General features: G+C 37.3%; 1 protein-coding gene and 1 long non-coding RNA gene across 5 annotated transcripts in view; both read left to right on the top strand.

Moving 5' to 3' along the window:
* Positions 1–21,279, top strand: part of SLAIN2 (SLAIN motif family member 2) — a 79,950-nt gene that overhangs the window by 5,433 nt on the left and 53,238 nt on the right. The window lies entirely within an intron of this gene.
* Positions 443–18,776, top strand: LOC309628114. Its single transcript, XR_014244175.1, has 2 exons — positions 443–17,168; positions 17,557–18,776. It is a non-coding gene; the product is annotated as an uncharacterized lncRNA (long non-coding RNA).

The following is a 21,279-nucleotide window of genomic DNA, read 5'->3' as shown; positions in this document are numbered from 1 at the left end:
TTTGTCTTATCCAGGCTTTTGAGCTTGCCATAATACTGATATTTCAGATCAACAGATTTCAGGTCAACAATAATTTGGTGGTAAAATTTCAGTTATCTTCCATTATTTGGAAGAGTAGACTTAAACCTGTTTCAAGCTACCTTTTGGCTTACTGTGTATCACCTTGCCTCATTTGAACCAATTTCCTCAATTTAGCCTCCCCAAAATTCCAAGTTTATAGTTCAGTACTGTCAACTACATGCACATTGTTGTGCAACAGATCCCCAGAACCCTCCCATCCTGCATGACTGAAACTCTACACTCACAGAAGAGTAACTCCCCTTCCCCCTGCTCCTGGCAAGCACTGTCCTACTGTGTTTCTATGAGTTTATCCCCTTTAGATACCTATAAGTAGATTATGTAGAATTTGTCTTTTTGTGACTAGCTTATTTCATTTAGCATAATGTCTTAAGGTTCATCCATGTTGTAGCATATGACATGGGTTCCCTCTTTTTGAAGGCTGAATAATATTCCATTATAGTATATAACACATTTTCTTTATCCTTTCATCTGTTGGTGGACACTTGGATTGCCTCCATTTCTTGGCTGTCGTGAATAATGCTGCTGTGAATGGGGACCTACAAATAATCTGTTCAAGTCCTTGCTTTCACTTCTTGTGGGTATATACCCAGAAGTGGAATTTTTGGATCAAATGGTAATTCTGTGTTTGTTTTTTTGAGGAGCCACCACACTGTTTTCCACAGCAGCTGCACCGTTGTACATTCCAACCAGCATTATACAAGAGTTCCAGTTTTTCCATATCCTCACCAACACTTGCTTTGATTCATTCTGAGTTTTTATATGGTGTGAGGTAGGAGTCCAACGTCATTTATTTTGTATGTGGATATCCAGTTGTCCCTGTACCATTTGTTGAGAAGACTTTTCTGTTCCGTTAAATTGTCTTGGTACCCTTGTCAAAAATGAGTTGCTCAGAGATTGGTTCAGATGGTGGAGTAAAAGGACGTGCTCTCACTCCCTCTTGTGAGAACACTGAATCACAACTAACTGCTGAACAATCATTGACAGGAAGACACTAGAACTCACCAAAAAAAGATGCCGCACATCCAAAGACAAAGGAGAAGCCACAATGAGACAGTAGGAGGGGTGCAATCACAATAAAATCAAATCCCATAACTGCTGGGTGGGTGACTCACAAACTGGAGAACACTTATACCACAGAAGTCCACCCACTGGAGTGAAGGTTCTGAGCCCCACATCAGGCTTCCCAACCTGGGGGTCCGGCAATGGGAGGAGGAATTCCTAGAGAATCAGACTTTGAAGGCTAGTGGGATTTGACTGCGGGACTTCGACAGGACTGGGGGAAACAGAGACTCCACGCTTGGAGGGCATACACAAAGTAGTGTGTACATCGGGGCACAGGGGAAGGAGCAGTGACCCCATAGGAGACTGAACCAGACCTACCTGCTAGTGTTGGAGGGTCTCCTGCAGAGGCGGGGGGTGGCTGTGTCTCACTGTGAGGGCAAGGACACTGGCAGCAGAAGTTCTGGGAAGACTTCTTGGTGTGAGCCCTCCCAGAGTCTGCCATTAGCCCCACCAAAGAGCCCAGGTAGGCTCCAGTGTTGGGTCACCTCAGGCCAAACAACCCACAGGGAAGGAACCCAGCCCCACCCATCAGCAGACAATCGGATTAAAGTTTTACTGAGCTCTGCCCACCAGAGCAACACCCAGCTCTTCCCACCACCAGTCCCTCCCATCAGGAAACTTGTACAAGCCTCTTAGATAGCTTCATCCACCAGAGAGCAGACAGCAGAAGCAAGAAGAACTGCAGTTCTGCAGCCTGTGGAAGGAAAACCACATTCACAGAAAGATAGACAAAATGAAAAGGCAGAGGACTTTGTACCAGATGAAGGAACAAGATAAAACCCCAGAAAAATAGCTAAATGAAGTGGAGATAGGCAACCTTCCGGAAAAAGAATTCAGAATAATGGTAGTGAAGGTGATCCCAGGACCTCGGAAAAAGAATGGAGGCAAAGATCGAGAAGATGCAAGAAATGTTTAACAAAGACCTAGAAGAATTAAAGAACAAACAAACAGAGATGAACAATACAATAACTGAAATGAAAACTACACTAGAAGGAATCAACAGCAGAATAACTGAAGCAGAAGAATGGATAAGTGACCTGGAAGACAGAATGGTGGAATTCACTGCTGTGGAACAGAATACAGAAAAAAGAATGAAAAGAAATGAAGACAGCCTGTGAGACCTCTGGGACAACATTAAACGCAACAACATTTGCATTATAGGGGTCCCAGAAGGAGAAGAGAGAGAGAAAGGACCAGAGAAAATATTTGAAGAGATTATAGTTGAAAACTTCCCTAACATGGGAAAGGAAATAGCCACCCAAGTCCAGGAAGCGCAGAGAGTCCCATACAGGATAAACCCAAGGAGAAACATGCCGAGACACATAGTAATCAAATTGGCAAAAATTAAAGACAAAGAAAAATTATTGAAAGCAGCAAGGGAAAAATGACAGGTAACATACAAGGGAACTCCCATAAGGTTAACAGCTGATATCTCAGCAGGAACTCTACAAACCAGAAGGGAGTGGCATGATATACTTAAAGTGATGAAAGGGAAGAACCTACAACCAAGATTAGTCTACCCGGCAAGGACCTCATTCAGATTCAATGGAGAAATCAAAAGCTTTACAGACAAGCAAAAGCTAAGAGAATTCAGCACCACCAAACCAGATCTACAACAAATGCTAAAGGAACTTCTCTAAGTGGGAAACACAAGAGAAGAAAAGGACCTACAAAAACAAACCCAAACAATTAAGAAAATGGCCATAGAAACATACATATCAATAATTACCTTAAGCGTGAATGGATTAAAAGCTCCAACCAAAAGACACAGGCTTGCTGAATGCATACAAACACAAGACCCATATATATGCTGTCTACAAGACATCCACTTCAGACCTAGGGATGCATTCGGATTGAAAGGGAGGGGATGGAAAAAGATATTCCATGCAAATGGAAATCAAAAGAAAGCTGGAGTAGCAATCCTCATATTAGATAAAATAGGCTTTAAAATAAAGAATGTTACACGAGACAGGGAAGGACACTACATAATGATCAAGGGATCAATCCAAGAAGAAGATATAACAATTATAAATATATATGCACCCAATATAGGAGCACCTCAATACGTAACGCAACTGTTAATAGCTATAAAAGAGGAAATCAACAGTAACACAATAATACGGGGTGTGGGGGACTTTTAACACCTCACTTATACCAATGGACAGATCATCCAAACAGAAAATTAATAAGGAAACACAAGCTTTAAATGACACTATAGAACAGATAGATTTAATTGATATTTATAAGACATTCCATCCAAAACCAGCAGATTACACTTCTCAAGTGTGCACGGAACATTCTCCAGGATAGATCACATCTTGGGTCACAAATCAAGCCTCAGTAAATTTAAGAAAATTGAAATCATATCAAGCATCTTTCCTGGCTACAATGCTATGAGATTAGAAATCAATTACAGGGAAAAAAACGTAAAAAACACAAACACGTGGACGCTAAACAATATGTTACTAAATAACCAAGAGATCACTGAAGATATCAAAGAGGAAGTAAGAAAATACCTAGAGACAAATTACAATGAAAACACGATGACCCAAAACCTATGGGATGCAGCAAAAGCAGTTGTAAGAGGGAAGTTTATAGATATACAAGCCTACCTCAAGAAACAAGAAAAATCTCAAATAAACAATCTAACCTTACACCTAAAGGAACTACAGAAAGAAGAACAAACAAAACCCAAAGTTAGCAGAAGGAAAGAAATCATAAAGATCAGAGAAGAAGTAAATGAAATAGAAACAAAGAAAACAAGAGCAAAGATCAGTAAAACTAAAAGCTGGTTCTTTGAGAAGATAAACAAAATTGATAAACCATTAGCCAGACTCATCAAGAAAAAGAGGGAGAGGACTCAAATCAATAAAATTAGAAATGAAAAAGGAGAAGTTACAACAGACACCGCAGAAATACAAAGCATCCTAAGAGACTACTACCAGCAACTCTATGCCTATAAAGTGGACAACCTGGAAGAAATGGACAAATTCATAGAAAGGTATAACCTTCCAAGACTGAACCAGGAAGAAATAGAAATATGAACAGACCAATCACAAATAATGAAATTGAAACTGTGATTAAAAATCTTCCAAGAAACAAAAGTCCAGGACCAGATGGCTTCACAGGTGAATTCTATCAAACATTTAGAGAAGAGTTAACACCCATCCTTCTCAAACTCTTCCAAAAAATTGCAGAGGAATGAACACTCCCAAACTCATTCTATGAGGCCACCATCACCCTGATACCAAAACCAGACAAAGATACTCCAAAAAAAAAAAAATTACAGACCAATATCACTGATGAATATGGATGCAAAAATCCTCAACAAAATACTAGCAAATAGAATCCAACAACACATTAAAAGGATCGTACACCATGACCAAGTGGGATTTATCGCAGGGATGCAAGGATTCTTCAATATACGCAAGTCAATCCATGTGATACACCATATTAACAAATTGAAGAATAAAAACCATATGATCATCTCAAGAGATGCAGAAAAAGCTTTTAACAAAATTCTTCACCCATTTATGATAAAAACTCTCCAGAAAGTGGGCATAGAGGGAACCTACCTCAACATAATAAAGGCCATATAGGACAAACCCACAGCAAACATCATTCTCAATGGTGAAAAACTGAAAGCATTTCCTCTAAGATCAGGAACAAGACAAGGATGTCCACTCTCACCACTATCATTCATCATAGTTTTGGAAGTCCTAGCCATGGCAATCAGAGAAGAAAAAGAAATAAAAGGAATACAAACTGGATAAGAAGTGAAACTCTCACTGTTTGTAGATGAGATGATAATATACATAGAGAATCCTAAAGATGCCACCAGAAAACTACTAGAGCTAATCAATGAATTTGGTAAAGTTGCAGGATACAAAATTAATGCACAGAAATCTCTTGCATTCCTGTACACTAATGATGAATAATCTGAAAGAGAAATTAAGGAAACACTCCCATTTACCATTGCAACAAAAAGAATAAAATGCCTAGGAATAAACCTTCCTAGGGAGGCAAAAGACCTGTATGCAGTAAGGTATAAGACACTGTTGAAAGAAATTAAAGATGATACCAACATATGGGGAGATATACCATGTTCTTGGATTGGAAGAATCAATATTGTGAAAATGACTATACTACCGAAAGCAACCTACAGATTCAATGCAATCCCTATCAAATTACCAATGGCATTTTTTACAGAACTAGAACAAAAAATCTTAAAATTTGTATGGAGACACAAAAGACCCTGAATAGCCAAGGCAGTCTTGAGGGGAAAAAACGGAGCTGGAGGAATCAGACTCCCTGACTTCAGACTATACTACAAAGCTACAGTAATCAAGACAGTATGGTACTGGCACAAAAACAGAAATATAGATCAATGGAACAGGATAGAAAGCCCAGAGATAAACCCACGCACCTATGGTCAACTAATCTATGACAAAGGAGGCAAGGATATACAGTGGAGAAAAGACAGTCTCTTCAGTAAGTGGTGCTGGGAAAACTGGACAGCTACGTGTAAAAGAATGAAATTAGAACACTCCCTAACACCATACACAAAAATAAACTCAAGATGGATTAGAGACCTAAATGTAAGACCAGACACTCTAAAACTCTTAGAGGAAAACATAGGAAGAACACTCTTTGACATAAATCACAGCAAGATCTTTTTTGATCCATCTCCTAGAGTAATGGAAATAAAAACAAAAGTAAACAAATGGGACCTAATGAAACTTAAAAGCTTTTGCAAAGCAAAGGAAACTAGGAACAAGACGAAAAGACAGCCCTCAGAATGGGAGAAAGTATTTGCAAATGAATCAATGGACAAAGGAGTAATCTCCAAAATATATAAACAGCTCATGCAGCTCAATATTAAAAAAACAAACAACCTAATCCAAAAATGGGCAGAAAACCTAAATAGACAATTCTCCAAAGAAGACATACGCATGGCCAAGAAGCACATGAAAAGCTGCTCAACATCACTAATTATTAGAGAAATGCAAATCAAAGCTACAATGAGGTATCACCTCACACCAGTTAGAATGGGCATCATCAGAAAATCTACAAACAACAAATGCTGGAGAGGGTGTGGAGAAAAGGGAACCCTTTTTGCACAGTTGGTGGGAATGTAAATTGATACAGCCACTATGGAGAACAGTATGGAGGTTCCTTAAAAACTAAAAATTGAATTACCATATGACCCAGCAATCCCACTACTGGGCATATACCCAGAGAAAACCATAATTCAAAAAGACACATGCACCCGAATGTTCATTGCAGCACTATTTACAATAGCCAGGTCGTGGAAGCAACCTAAATGCCCATCGACAGATGAATGGATAAAGAAGATGTGGTACATATATATATACAGTGGAATATTACTCAGCCCTAAAAAGGAACGAAATTGGGTCCTTTGTAGAGACGTGGATGAATCGAGAGACTGTCATACAGAGTGAAGTAAGTCAGAAAGAGAAAAACAAATATAGTATATTAACACATATATGTGGACTCTAGAAAAATGGTACAGATGAACCTGTTTGCAGGGCAGAAATTGAGACACAGATGTAGAGAACAAACGCATGGACAGCAAGGGGGGAAGCGGCGGCGGGTGGGGATGGTGATGTGATGAATTGGGAGATTGGGATTGACATGTATACACTGAGGTGTATAAAATGGATGACTAATAAGAACCTGCTGTATAAAAAATAAAATAAAATTCAAAAATTCAAAAAAAGAATCAGTTCCTCATAAAATGTATGGTTTTATTTCTGGACTTACAATTCTATTCCGTTGATCTATGACTCTCCTTTATGCCAGTACTACCCAGCTGTGATTACTGCAGTTTTGAAATTGGAATGAGTGAGTCCTCCAGTTTTGTTTTTTTCAAGATTGTTTTGGCTATTCAGTGACCCTTGTATTTCCATATGAATTTTAGGATCAGCTTGTAAATTTCAGCAAAAAATAAAAGGCAACTGGAATTTTGATAGGGATTGTATTGAATCTGTAGATCAACTGGGGATCTTAACTATTGAGATCTTAACAATATTGATTTTTTTCAATCCATGAACATTGGATGTCTTTCCATTCATTTAGGTCTTTAATTTCTTTCAACTGTGTTTTGTAATTTTCAGTGTATAAGTGTTACATTTCTTTTGTTAATTTTATTTTCAGTCATTTTATTCTTTTTTTGATGCCACTGTAAATGGAATTGTTTTTCTTAATTTCATTTTTGGATTTTTCATTGCTACTGTATAGAAATACAGTTGATTTTTGTATATTGATATCATTGTTTCCTGCAGCCTTCCCCAAGTCATTTATCAGCTGTAATAGTTTTGTTGTTGTTTTTTTTTGGTGTGGATTTCTTTGGATTTTTTATATAAAAGATCATGTCATCTGCTAATAGAGATAATTTTACTTCTTTTTTTCCAATCTGGATGCCTTTTATTTCATCTTCCCACCTAATTGCCCTGACTAGAATATCCAGTATCATGTTAGGTCCAAGTGGTGAAAGTGGACATCCTTCAGTGTGATTTTTATTGCTCTTTCATTTTTAATAATTGCTAACAATTATTTATTGCATTAACATGACAGATACATGCTAAGCAGTTTATATACAGTATTTCATCCTTTTAATAACCCAATATGGTCAGTCTATTATTAATCCCCATTTTAAAGATGATGAAATTAAAGCTTAGGTTAAATAATTTGCTTATAGTCACTCAAGTTTATGGATGAGCTAGGATTGGAACACAGTTAGTCTGACTATATTTAAACATTTTCAGCCCTTATCTAATTCTAATTATCTGTATTTTTCATGTTATTCTTCGTACATTTGTATTGTTATTCACCTTTGGCTATTTTATATTCCCTAATTCTGTTTTTTGATCATTTGTCTTTAATGACCTGAGCCCTGTGTACATTTTTGTTAATTTCTTTATCTGATGACCTCTTTTTGTACTCACTATTCTTGTGCTGAGTTGGCCTTTGGAGCCCCTGGGAGTCAGATTGTAGCTAAGAGCCATGACTCTGGAACTAGGTAGCCTGAGTTGAAATCCTTGCTCCCACCTTTGTCAACTGCATGACCTTGTCAGCCACTTACTCTCTGTGCTTGAGAGTTTTCATTATCTGTAAAGTAGAGTTAATTATCATATCAACCATATAGAATTAAACGTAATATATGTAAAGCATTTAGAACAGTTGTTGATACAAATTTAATATATGTGTTAGCTTTGTCTTTATCATCACCATTTTATTTTAGTTCTAGACTGGTCTGTCTTTGAAGTGAACTTAAAAAAAAAACTTTTTGAAAAATTTCAAACATATACAAAAATAGAGTGAACAGTAAAATGAACCTCCACTTAACTTACCACCCATCTTTAACACTTACCAACTCATGCCATTCTTGTTTCATCTATACCATTCAAACCTCAACCCTCTGGACTATTTTGAAGCAAATTTCATCTCAAACTTCGTATCATTTAATTACTAAATATTGTAGTAGAAGATAAGGACTCTTTTTAAACATAACTACACTACCAGTTTACCCTCCCCATTAAAACTAATTATTTAATATCATCAAATGTGCTCTGAATGTTTTTAGATCACATTTTCTAAAAAATGGTTTGCACGTCTGTGTTTAGAATTTTTTTTCTATTTTGCTATAAACTCCAAAATGAAATGGCCTCTTTCTTCCAGTATTTTGATCATTTTGTTATCCCCAGTTAATTTGTTGGTGATGGTCAGAACAGGTCCAGTTCTCATTTCTTCCTAAGCCTTTTGAGAAATTAATTGTTGGGAAAATCAAGAATTTCTTAGGTGTTCTCTGTGCAGGGTGAGGTTTTCAGCAGATGTCTAAAAACCTGAAGTGATCCCATATCATTATTAGATATTTTCTTTGTACTAGAACTGAAATTTGAATTAGGTGAGTAACATCATTCATATCTTCCTTTGGCCTGTTGGCCTGTAATCAGCTCCTGTAATATCATCCTTATTTTTACAGTTATATAACATTTTTAGTTAAATTTAGTTTTAGTGTCTCTGTGCTTTCATCCATGTACTTGTACTTTTATGCGCCCAGGTTTTTGTAAAACAAAATAATTTTAGTCGAATTTTCCATAAATCCTCATGTTCTTCATTAAATTTACCTAAAACAGGTATACTTTTACTGAGGAAAGAAACAGTAGTGGGTCTCAAAGAAAGGACCCTTTTTAAATGGTTTTTATTAGAATTTCTCAAAAGCCTCATATTAAAGAATAAACAAATGCATATAATACATAAAACATCTTTATGTTACTATTTAAAATATTCATTGTTGAGGGGGAGGATTAGGAACTGACCTCTCCATCTCTCCAAGTCTCCAGATTATTTTCTCCATTCCTAGTGTGAATTGTGCTAATTGAAAAGGAATTTACATCTGGGCAAATGGGGGGTGTATGTGTGAGATACTTTCTAAATGAGTTTTAGATTGTTTATTCATCCACTCTGCTGCATTTTTGTAGATGAGAGTTTAGTATTGCGTATATATGCATAAAGACTGTATTATCTAATCAGTATTTGTTAGTTAAAATTATTTGTCAGTATCTAGAAGTTTGTTGCTTTATTATTATTTTTTTCTTTGAGAGATTCATTATTGCTGACATACACCCCCTATATCTGTAGAGGAGACAACAGATTGAGAATAATGATTTTAGGGAAAATAGACTTGAGCTGTCTGACTCTTTGTGGGACCCTTAGGAACTTTTGCAGAACGTAAAATCATAGAAAGTAAAATTAGAAATGGACTTTGAGATGAGGTGGTCATGCCTCTTGTTTTTAAGCTGATTTAATATTCAGGCTGGTCAGGACAGATGATTATTCTTTTCTTAAAGGTTTTTGAGATTGGAAATCTAATAAGTTCCTTGTATCCCGTTAAATCCATTTTACTTTAAATCAGTTTTCTTTTACGTTTATGAAGACACTTTAAACTCATGCTGACTTCTCATCAATAAATTTTATGGATAAACTTCCCTAACTCAGAGGTAGATAGGTCTGTGGTTTTTACTTACTGTGTTTTTTTCTCTCATAGCCCTTCACTTCTGAGAATGGACTTTTATTACTTGACCTTTTTGTTTTATGTATGCTTTTTGTAGGGGACCATTGGTAGAATCTGCCTGTGATTTAATATGATAAGCCTAGGTTTATAAAGCAATTTAATTTGTGTAATTGCCACCACTTATAATTTGGCAGTCATTCACTGATTAACATCTTGAAGTTTTGTTTTCTAGACTCTTCTGTACCAAGGAGATGTTACTTTAAAGTAACGTGGTTCTTGTGAATGTGTGTCTAGATGAGCATTTTATTCCCTTCTTAGCAGTGCTTTTCCACTGATTCTAACATGGGTTTACATTTTTTTTTTTCTTTAATGGAAAAAATACTTAGAGCGCCTATGTGTGAGCATTGCAATGCTGGGAACACTTAGAGACATGATAATGCATTTTCTTGCTTTCTTAAAAAATTGAATTTGGCCAAGAAGGGCCACATGATTGGTAAAATATATTACAGCCATTATTGTTTAAGCATGTTCTTTATACCAAGTATTGTATAAGGCATTTTATGCATGTTAAATCATTTAATCTGCACAATTTTGAGTTGTAGTTATTGTTATCCCCATTTTTTTCAATTGGGGTAAAATATACAAGACAAAAATTACCATTTTAATCATTTTCAAGTGTACAGTTCAGTGGCATATAAATACATTTACATTGTTGTGCAGTCATCACCACCGTCCATCTCTAGAACTTTACAAACTGAAACTCTGTATAAATAGTAACTCCCCATTCCCCTATTCTGCCTGCCCCCAGCCCCTGGCAACCACCATTCTACATTCTGTGTCTATGAATTTGACTATTCTAGGTACCCCATATAAGTGGAATCATATAGTATTTATCTTTTAGTGTCTGGCTTATTTCATTTATCATTGTCTGTTCAAAATTCATCTATGTTGTAGCAGGTGTCATGTTATCCACATCTTACAGGTAAGGAAACGAAACTCGAAGTCACATAGCTTATATAGTGCGTCGAGATTCATACCAATCCTGAAAACTGTGCCTGATAAAACATTTGATCTTGATTTATTTCACCTGTAGATAGATTTTTTTAGACTTATTCTGTATAACTCTGGAGATCATTACTAGAACAATAGGTATACATTAGAGGTAAGCAAATATTTATTTAATATAAGGAAGAATTTTCTAGTAGAGCTGTTCCTAGATAGTATAGACTGCCTTTAAAAAGCGTGAGTAACCTTTAGCAGTAAAGACTGCTTAATGGTCCTGTGACAAGGGATGTTTCAAAGAGGTAAAAGTTGAATTTGGTTACTTCTAAGTGTTCTTTTAATCTGTGTTTCTGTGATTAAAATGTTGTCATCTATTTTGGAACATAAGATACCCTCAAGACAAATTGCTAAGCTTAAATGTGGGAGAGATCTTTAGCAATGTAAGCATCATGGATTTTTCTTTTCCTAAATCTATGGCACATTTCTCCGAATAGCCATAGTAATAGCAGATTCTTTTCCTCTTGAGGGTAGCTTTGAATTTTGAAAACTGTTAAAGTCATTATTATGCCTTGTGAATAAAAATGGGGTAGCAAGATATTTGAAGTCCTCAGCAGTCCAACTCCAATTCACCTTTTTCCTAGATTTACTTGCTGTTGTCAGAAAACTTTCATAAACGTTCATGCCTGTTACCTTTTAATTTTCGTTCTGTATAGAGTACCTTTTTTCTTTCCTTTCTGAAGTTCTAAATTTCCCACTTGGTTTACTTCCTCTTCAGTGTTACCCATCACTGTTTATATATCTTTTTAGAGTATATGTAACACCACAACCTCATACTTTGATCTGTCTTGTCTAGATTGTGAGCATTTTAAGCAGAGGGAACAGTATCATATTCATCTTTGTGTGTCAGAACAGGCTCTCAGAATCTTGTGTGTAGTGAGAGTTCAGTTATATTAAATTGAATCAATCTGATTGTCAATGATGTTAAGTTGAAACGAGGTGAACAAGGTAAAATAATGAGACCAAATTTCTTGCATGACTTGCATGACCTCTATGCCAGTTACAAATGAGGAATTTCATACATACTCTGCATAATGGCAATATTGAAACTGTACTCTCCCATGAATGAATTAAAGAAAATTCTGTCCAGATACAGTATCTGATGTTTAGAATCAGTTTTAAAGTTCTCTCTTTTGTAGGATAACAGTTACACCTTGTTTTATACTTCTTTGTACTTTGTGTAATTTCTCAATTTTCTGTTATGAACACAAATTGCTTTTATAATTTAAAAAAATCCTGACAAATATTACTGATTTAAGTCAGTTTCATTACTCTGGAGTCACATAGGGTAGGGATCATAATACAACATGATACATTAAAAAGCCATTGATGTTTTCCTTGTTACTTAGAATCAGTAAGATTATATTTCACAGATGAACAAATTTTGTTTAGGCATGTGTTTTTGATAGAACTGGAGCCCAGGTCAGCTGATGTGTATGATATTATCCGTTATTCTTGTTTTTAACTTTGCCTTTTAAAAATGAGATTCCACAAGTGTAAATATTAACAAGTTTATCAGATTTACCTGAAGTATGTAGTCTTTTTTTTTTTTTAATTTTTATTGGAGTATAGTTGATTTACGATGTTGTGTTAGTTTCAGGTGTACAGCAAAGTGAATCAGTTATATGTATACTTACTCTTTTTTAGATTCTTTTCCCATATAGGTCATTATAGAATATTGAGTAAAGTTCTCTGTGCTATATAGTAGGTCCTTACTACTTATCTATTTTATATATAGTAGTGTGTATACATCAATCCCAATCTCCCTTTATCCCTCCTCCTCCTTTCCCCCCTGGTAACCATAAGTTTGTTTTCTACATCTGTGACTCCATTTCTGTTTTGTAAATAAGTTCATTTGTACCATTTTTTTTTTTTAGATTCCGTATATAAGCAATATCATATGATATCTGTCTTTGACTTCACCTAGTATGACAATCTCTAGATCCATCCATGTTGCTGCAAATGGCACTGTTTCATTCTTTTTTTATGGCTGACTAACATTCTATTGTATATATCTACCACATCTTCTTTGCCCACTCCTCTGTCGATGGACATTGATTGAGGTTGCTTCCATGTCTTGGCCATGGTGAATAGTGCTGCAGTGAACATTGAGGTGCATGTATCTTCTTGAATTACAGTTTTCTCCAGATATATGCCCAGGAGTGGGATTGCTGGATCGTATGGTAGTTTTTGTTTTTGTTTTTTAAGTATTTATTTATTTGGTTGCGCTGGGTCTTAGTTGCTGCAGGCGGGCTCCTTAGTTCTGGCATGCAAACTCTTAGTTGCAGCATGCATGTGGGATCTAGTTCCCTGACCAGGGATCGAACCCGGGCCCCTTGCATTGGGAATGCGGAGTCTTAACCACTGTGCCACCAGGGGAGTCCCCCGTATGGTAGTTCTATATTTAGTTTTTTAAGGAACCTCCATACTGTTCTCCATAATGGTTGTACCAATTTATGTTCCCACCAACAGTGTAGGAGGGTTCCCTTTTCTCCACACACTCTCCAGCATTTATTGTTTATAGATTTTTTGATGATGGCCATTCTGACCGGTGTGAGGTGATACCTCACTGTAGTTTTGATGTGCTTTTCTCTAATAATTAGTGATGTTGAGCATCTTTTCATGTGCTTTTTGGCCATCTGTATGTCTTCTTTGGAGAAATGCCTATTTAGATCTTCCACCCATTTTTGGATTGGGTTTTTTGTTTTTTTGATATTGTGCTGCATGAGCTGTTTGTATATTTTGGATATTAATCCCATGTCGGTCACTTCATTTGCAAGTATTTCTCCCATTCTGTGGGGTTGTCTTTTTGTTTATGGTTTCCTTTGCTGTGCAGAAGCTTTGAAGTTTAATTAGGTCCCATTTGTTTATTTTTGTTTTTATTTTCATTACTCTAGGAGGTGGATCAAAAAAGATATTGCTGTGATTTGTAGTCTGTTTTTGTTGAGGGGGAAAAAACCCAAACTTCCTTATTTTCCAGGAATATCAGATAAGGAATTTCAAAGCTCACATTTTGTGAGTCTTCGGGGTTACTGATGTTGCTGCTCTCCTCAGTCTCATTTTTGGGACTACTCTGCATGCAAATCCCTATGCCAAACTTTCCAGGGTCCCTGGTGGTGCCGATGCCCTGGTAGCCTAAAAGGGCTCCTTCCCTTCTCTTTTATTTACCCAGATCCCTGCCTCCTTGCCCTTCTGCTAGGAACATATCTATAAGTATATCTGTAAATCAGTTTAATTTCGACATGATTTAAAATAAAATAATTTGGATAGTAAATAGCATTAAGTAGTGTCTCAATGTAAATGAATTGTTACAATAATGTTCTGTTCCTTATAGTAATGACTTGTACTAGCCAAAGCACACTGCATGTTGACTCCTGTTGTGATAGTTTAGTAGCAAAAATGAACTTGTAGAAGCACTTAGGTTTTAAGGCTTTCAGTAATATAAGTTCTTATTTTGCCTGTTGTATTTACGTAAAATCACATCCTCTGTGCTCTTTCATTTGGGAATCTAAATTATGGAGGAAATGAATACCTTTAGGAACAAATTAGCTTATTTAAGAGGAAGGCTCAATAAATACAAAACATACAGTTTGCTTCGATCTTGGAAAAGGTTCAAATTCTGGAGTAAAATTGAAATTTCTTGAGGGTATTAAGGACTATAGGGAGGAAAAGAAAAAGTGATTATATCTCCTTGAAATGTGGGAAATAATAGAAGCAAGATAATGCAGTACCATGAAATTTATGAAAATATTTGGAAAGAGAGAAATAGTGTTTAGTTAAAAATTAGAGGTTTAGAATTCATGAGGATGAATCAAACCATGGCCCACTTCTACAGTTACTAGAAGGAAATCTCTCCCACACACAGCCCTCCACTACTCCATTCAGGAACTTCTGCTCATCTGTCTGTGAGAGAATTAGAAAGTACCCAACCATGTGTGGCTGTTAAGGGTTGTTTTGTTTGAAAAGCGTGAATAAGAAGCAGGGGGTGGGGCTTCCTTGGTGGCACAGTGGTTAAGAATCTGCCTGCTGATGCAGGGGACACAGGTTCGAGCCCTGGTCCGGGAAGATCCCACATGCTGTGGAGCAACTAAGCCTATGCACCACAATTACTGAGCCTGCGCTCTAGAGCCTGCGAGCCACAACTACTGAAGCCCACACGCCTAGAGCCCATGCTCTGCAAAAAGAGAAGCCACCGCAGTGAGAAGCCCGCTCTCTGCAACTAGAGAAAGCCCACTTGCAGCAACAAAGACCCAACACAGCCAAAAATAAAATAAATAAAATAAATTTATATATACAAAAAAAAAAGAAGCAGGTGTGGGCCAGGCTAAGTCCACAAATGACCTGTGAGTCTGATAAATTTGAGGAATGGAATTTAATAGATGTTATCAAGTTAGTGAGGAGGTTTTTAAGTATATGCGTTTAGTGCCTAATTCGTACTGTATTTTACAATTATAGAGATTATATTTTATGTCTTTATTAATAACTAGTAGATATAGAGAGAGTACTTTAGTAATTTTAGGATGTGACTATCTTTTGAGTGAGCCTGCTAATTTCCCCCCTTGGAGGGAGATAATGGGTCTTGCGTTGACTTCTCATAGTGAAACTCTTGTTTGCCATTGGTTATTTTTAGCTGGGGTTTATCTGGAGAGGATTAAAAAATAAAATCCAAAAAAACAGATAAGTTCTAGAAACCTGAATCTAGAGGTTTGGAACTTGTTGAGCAGGCGCTGTAGGTTTCTATGGTAGTACAGCCTATGACTGAGAGAGCTAACAACCAGCACTATGAGAAGTATAATCATTTAATTTTGTCTTAATTCATTTTTGAATTCCTGTCGAGCACCATGCCTGGCCAGTGGTAGCTGCCACATAAACGTTTGTTTAAATGACTGATTGTGGCTTGATACTAAGCCTTCAAGTGCTTAGAGTTTAGCTTGGAGACAGAATAAACACAGAATTCGGTCCTCTCTGAAGTCAGCAATGAGAGTTTACAGCAGAAAGGTTTATATGGACTTGAATGTGAGAGCTGAGACTTAGGATTTAGGTACAGATAGGCGGAAGGGTATTTCTTGCTGCTCTGTCAGAATCAAAAAATGCAGGGAAAAGAATGAGTGCTTTATTTGAGTAGGGTAAAGCGAAGCCTGTGAAGATACAGGTTTGTTGGGGAACAAGTAAGAAATTTGAATCATTGAGTTGGAGACCATACTGTGGATGGCTTGTGAAATCTAGGAGGAGATTTTTGAGTGTCGGAATATCCTTAACAAAATGGTGTTTTGGAAAGATTAGTGTGGCAATAGTATGTAGGTGGGAAAAGAAGGCGTAGGTACTTTTGTGGGCTAGAAAACTGAGCCTCTGATCTTTACCAACCTCTTGGGCCCAGACGCACATAGCAAAACTGGAATTCAAGCCAAAGTATTGAGTCCATAATGATAGTCTTTCCATCTCATCCCAACCACTTACAGTTGATTGCATGAAAACAATCATATCAAGCTAAATGAATAAAGATCAGATTTGTTTAGTTCCTCTTATAAAACATCTACATTGTTTAAAAATATCATTTTGATCTTGCTTTCTTATATAAGGGTATTGACATTTGGGGCCAGATAAATTCTTTGTTGTGAGGGCTGTCCTGTGTGTGGTATGATGTCTAGCAACATCCCTGGCCAAGCAAAAATGTCAGACATTGCCAGATGTTTCCTGGGGGCAAAATCACCCCAAGTATTGCCTTAAAGCATACTTACGGTGTCTACTTGACCAGAAATATTTAGTGCTGTATTGCAGGAATAAGTATCTTATTCTAGTAACTTTTCTCCATTTACATTTCTAAGTCATAAAATAATGTTCTGAAAATTAGGTAAAATTAAAATGATTGTGTGATTTATTGTACAAACTATTTGAGAGTCAAGGGAGTGCTGAGATGCCAAAACAACAGGTTTTTTTTTTTTTTTTTTAAATTCTAAGTGTGTGCCCCAGACCCCCTTGGACCCCTTCCTTTTTTTTTTTTTAGAAATTCACGTTCTTTTATTTATTTATTTATTTATTTATGACTGTGTTGAGTCTTCGTTTCTGTGCGAGGGCTTTCTCTAGTTGCGGCAAGTGGGGGCCACTCTTCATCGCGGTGCGCGGGCCTCTCACTATCGCGGTGGCCTCTCTTGTTGCGGAGCACAGGCTCCAGACGCGCAGGCTCAGCAGTTGTGGCTCACGGGCCCAGTTGCTCCGCGGCATGTGGGATCTTCCCAGACCAGGGCTCGAACCCGTGTCCCCCGCGTTGGCAGGCAGACTCTCAACCACTGCGCCACCAGGGAAGCCCAAAACAACAGGTTTAAATGAGGACTTATACCTGTGCAAACTGGGATGAACAGTCACCATGGGAGTAATCATAAAACATTTATTGAGTACCTACTATGAGTAGAGCGCTATGTTAAGATGATAAGGAGTAGTCAGAAGAACTGTGGCAGTTGGAAAGCCTTATGAAAAATGGAAAGTCTTGAATTGGTCTAGAGGTAAGGCTTGGGTTAGACAAGGAAAATGGAAAGGAAATTATTTTTGCCCCCATAGTAAAAAGAGCTATAAGCAAAGACACATCTGTGGTTTAACAGATGTGTGAAGTGAACATTTACTTGGCCATTTTGGCTGGACAAGAGGGTTTTTTACTGGAGTACTTGAGAGAGAAGATCAAGGATGTAGTTTTGCATCTAAAACACAGGATCTTGAAAATTAAGCTGGGGAGTATATCCAGTGAGAAAGTTTTTGAGCTGTGAAACAATGTTTATCCTGACCTGTGTTTTGGAGAGCTAAATGGTAGAATATAGAGGATGGATTGGAAGGTTGAAAGTCTGGTAGGTGTGGGGAAACCAGTTTAATGAATCGATAGAATGTGTTGATTGAATGTATGGAGTGAGAAAACAGTCAAGGTCATTATAAAAATTTTCATTTGTTGACTGGAAAAAATAATGGTGTCATTTTAGGTTTGTTTGAGGATATTTGATTTTGAGACAATGTCTATAGTAAGCACTTACAGCTCTGTGACTGACACCCAGGAGAAAGATTAGGACTAAAACTATTAGAACATATTGTATGTCCAAAAAATGATGATTGGTTATGATGAAACAAACAAAAGACTTCTTCAAATTAAAAGAGTTTCTGGGAATTCCCTTGCGGTCCAGTGGTTAGGACTCAGCACTTTCACTGCCAACGTGGCAAGGCCAAAAAAAACCCAATAATAATAAAAAGTTTATGGTAGGGGCTTCCCTGGTGGCGCAGTGGTTGAGAATCTGCCTGCCAATGCAGGGGACATGGGTTCGAGCCCTGGTCTGGGAAGATCCCACATGCCACGGAGCAACTAGGCCCGTGAGCCACAACTGCTGAGCCCGCGCGTCTGGAGCTTGTGCTCCTCAACAAGAGAGGCCGCGACAGTGAGAGGCCCGCGCACCGCGATGAAGAGTGGCCCCCACTTGCCACAACTTGAGAAAGCCCACGCACAGAAACGAAGACCCAACACAGCCAAAAATAAATAAATAAATAAATAATTTAAAAAAAAAGTTTATGGTAAACATAAAATAAAATAGTAGGAACAAATATATGGTTATATCTTATGAGGCAGCAGTTGATAAAATAACAAAAATAATGTGATGTAGGAAGTGTGTGAAGAGCTCAGGTTTTACACTTCTAATGTGTATTTTCAGATCCTCATGTCATCACTTCTAGCTTTGGTAATTAATAAGTGATCTTGAGAAAACTAGTAGGAAAGGGAAGAAAGTTAAGGGACTGGAGAATAGGTTAAATTTAGCCTCATAAAGACACTGGGATAATTTGATTAGTGTCACTTGAGAGAGATCCTGGTTAGTGGTTATGGGTATTTTGAAAGGAATGAGGAGGGTAGAAATGGATATGAATTAAAACAGGAAGAATTTAGTTCTGCTGATCTTACAACTGCGGTCACCAACTGGTACATCAAGTATAACTGTAGAATTTCCATGATTATAATTTTTCAGGAAAAAGGCAGTGCTATGTTACGAATTTTTTTATAATTATTTCCTTCATTCATTCTGCAGTATGGTGTTCCTTTTCTATAATACTGTGTGCCGGGCAGTCTTCTTTGGGGGTGAGGGTGAGGCATAAGGGATGATGTGAAATATTCCTGTCCCTGAGATGCTTGGAGTGCTATATGAGAGAGTTAAACAATTATATATAGCTTGTATATACACACACAACTACTTTCCCCCATCCCCCCAAATGTATTTTATGTATTTTAACCATCTTGGTATACCATACACTTATAATAATAAGGAATCCTCACTTACTCATTCTTATCTTTCTGTGTAACTCAAAAGAAAAAGAGAAGAGATGGGACTTCCCTGATGGTCCAGTGGTTAAAACACCACGCTCCCACTGCAGGGGGTACGGGGTTCGATCCCTGGTTGGGGAACTAAGCTACCGCATGCTACGCAGGATGGCCAAAAAATTTTAAAAAAGAGAAAGAAAGAAAAGAACGTCTGGGCTGCTTTTTTTTTTTTCTTTAAAGCGTTTTTATTTTATTTTATTTTATTTATTTATTTTTGGCTGCATTGGGTCTTCATTGCTGTGTGCGGGCTTTCTCTAGTTGTGGAGAGCGGGGGCTACTCTTTGTTGCAGTGCATGGGCTTCTCATTGTGGTGGCTTCTCTTGTTGCAGAGCACGGGCTCTAGGCACGCGGGCTTCAGTAGTTGTGGCACAAGGGCTCAGTAGTTGTGGCGCACGGGCTTAGTTGCTCCGCGGCATGTGGGATCTTCCCGGACCAGGGCTCAAACCCATGTCCCCTGCATTGGCAGGTGGATTCGTAACCACTACGCCACCAGGGAAGTCCCTCGGCTGGTCTTAATATTAACTTTAGTTCTATAAGCAGAGTATAGTGTATTATTCTCTCTTCCTACTCTGGCATGTAGCGTAAAGATATTGCCAAATTTTCTTCAGCACTTTAATTACCTGATATTTCATTTTTATTTATTTATTTATTTATTTTGTAATTGCTATCTATGTATGCAATTGTAGCTAAGCAGGTATGTATTAGTCAATATACATTAAAACTGTCTCTTTCTTTGCAGCTATTGCCACAATTTGCAGTCTGGTATAGTTTGAGACTTCCAGTCTTCCTGATGTCTTTTCTCAAAACGAAACAACTCATTTTCTGATTGCTACACTCCCAGTTGGTCTCCCAGCAGTACACAATTATGCCTCAACACTAGATGTTTGCCTATTTAAAGAAGTAATTTCCAACTTCAGTTCTGTGGCATCCCAAGGAATATCAAAATTGTTTTGATACTCTTAAAATTAAAAAACCCATGCCATACCAGAATGAGAATCAAGAGAGTCATGAAATGAAAATGGAAGCAGAGAGTGTCACTGTCTAAAAGTTTGGGATTTGCTACCTTAAAACTTTTCTTCAGTCTGTTCTGCTTGCTCTGCCCTGTTTTTTGATTCACCATGTTGTGTTCTGCTCTCATACCAGCAATTTATATCTGTATCCTGCCCTGCAGCTATTGTCACTTCAGGGCTTGTAAACTGTTCTAAGACTTTATTAATGAATTTGCCTTGTAAATAATTACCACTATTATTTATTACTAAAATTTCAAAAAGACTCTTACTACATATGAACTGAAGATATTTTTCTTCAATTGAGTTGTGATTTTTTTTATTGTATTTAATAGTGGGATCTATTACAACTTTATATTTTGTGGTTCATAAGGCTTAGAAGAGAGCAGGGAACAGCAGGAGGCCATGAGAATGATTACTATATTCAAGCCTTTAAATCAAGGATCTTGTGCATTCTTTTAGAACAGTGGTATTAGTTGGTAAAATATGTAAAGTATTAGTTGGTAAAGTTAAGAGCTTAGGTTCTGAAGCAATCCTGGTTTTGCCACTTAACAGCTATGTCACCTTGGGCAAGTCATTTAGCTCACTGTGCCTCAGTGATCTCATCTGTAAAACAGGGATTATATTAGTACCTATCTCATAAGCTTATTGGGAAGATTGAAAGGGTTAGTATATTTAAAATACTGAGGAAC

Source organism: Balaenoptera borealis, assembly GCF_965194805.1.
Source record: "Balaenoptera borealis genome assembly, chromosome: 4".
Taxonomy (NCBI): Eukaryota; Metazoa; Chordata; class Mammalia; order Artiodactyla; family Balaenopteridae; genus Balaenoptera; species Balaenoptera borealis.
This window is presented reverse-complemented; position numbering and strand designations above follow the sequence as displayed.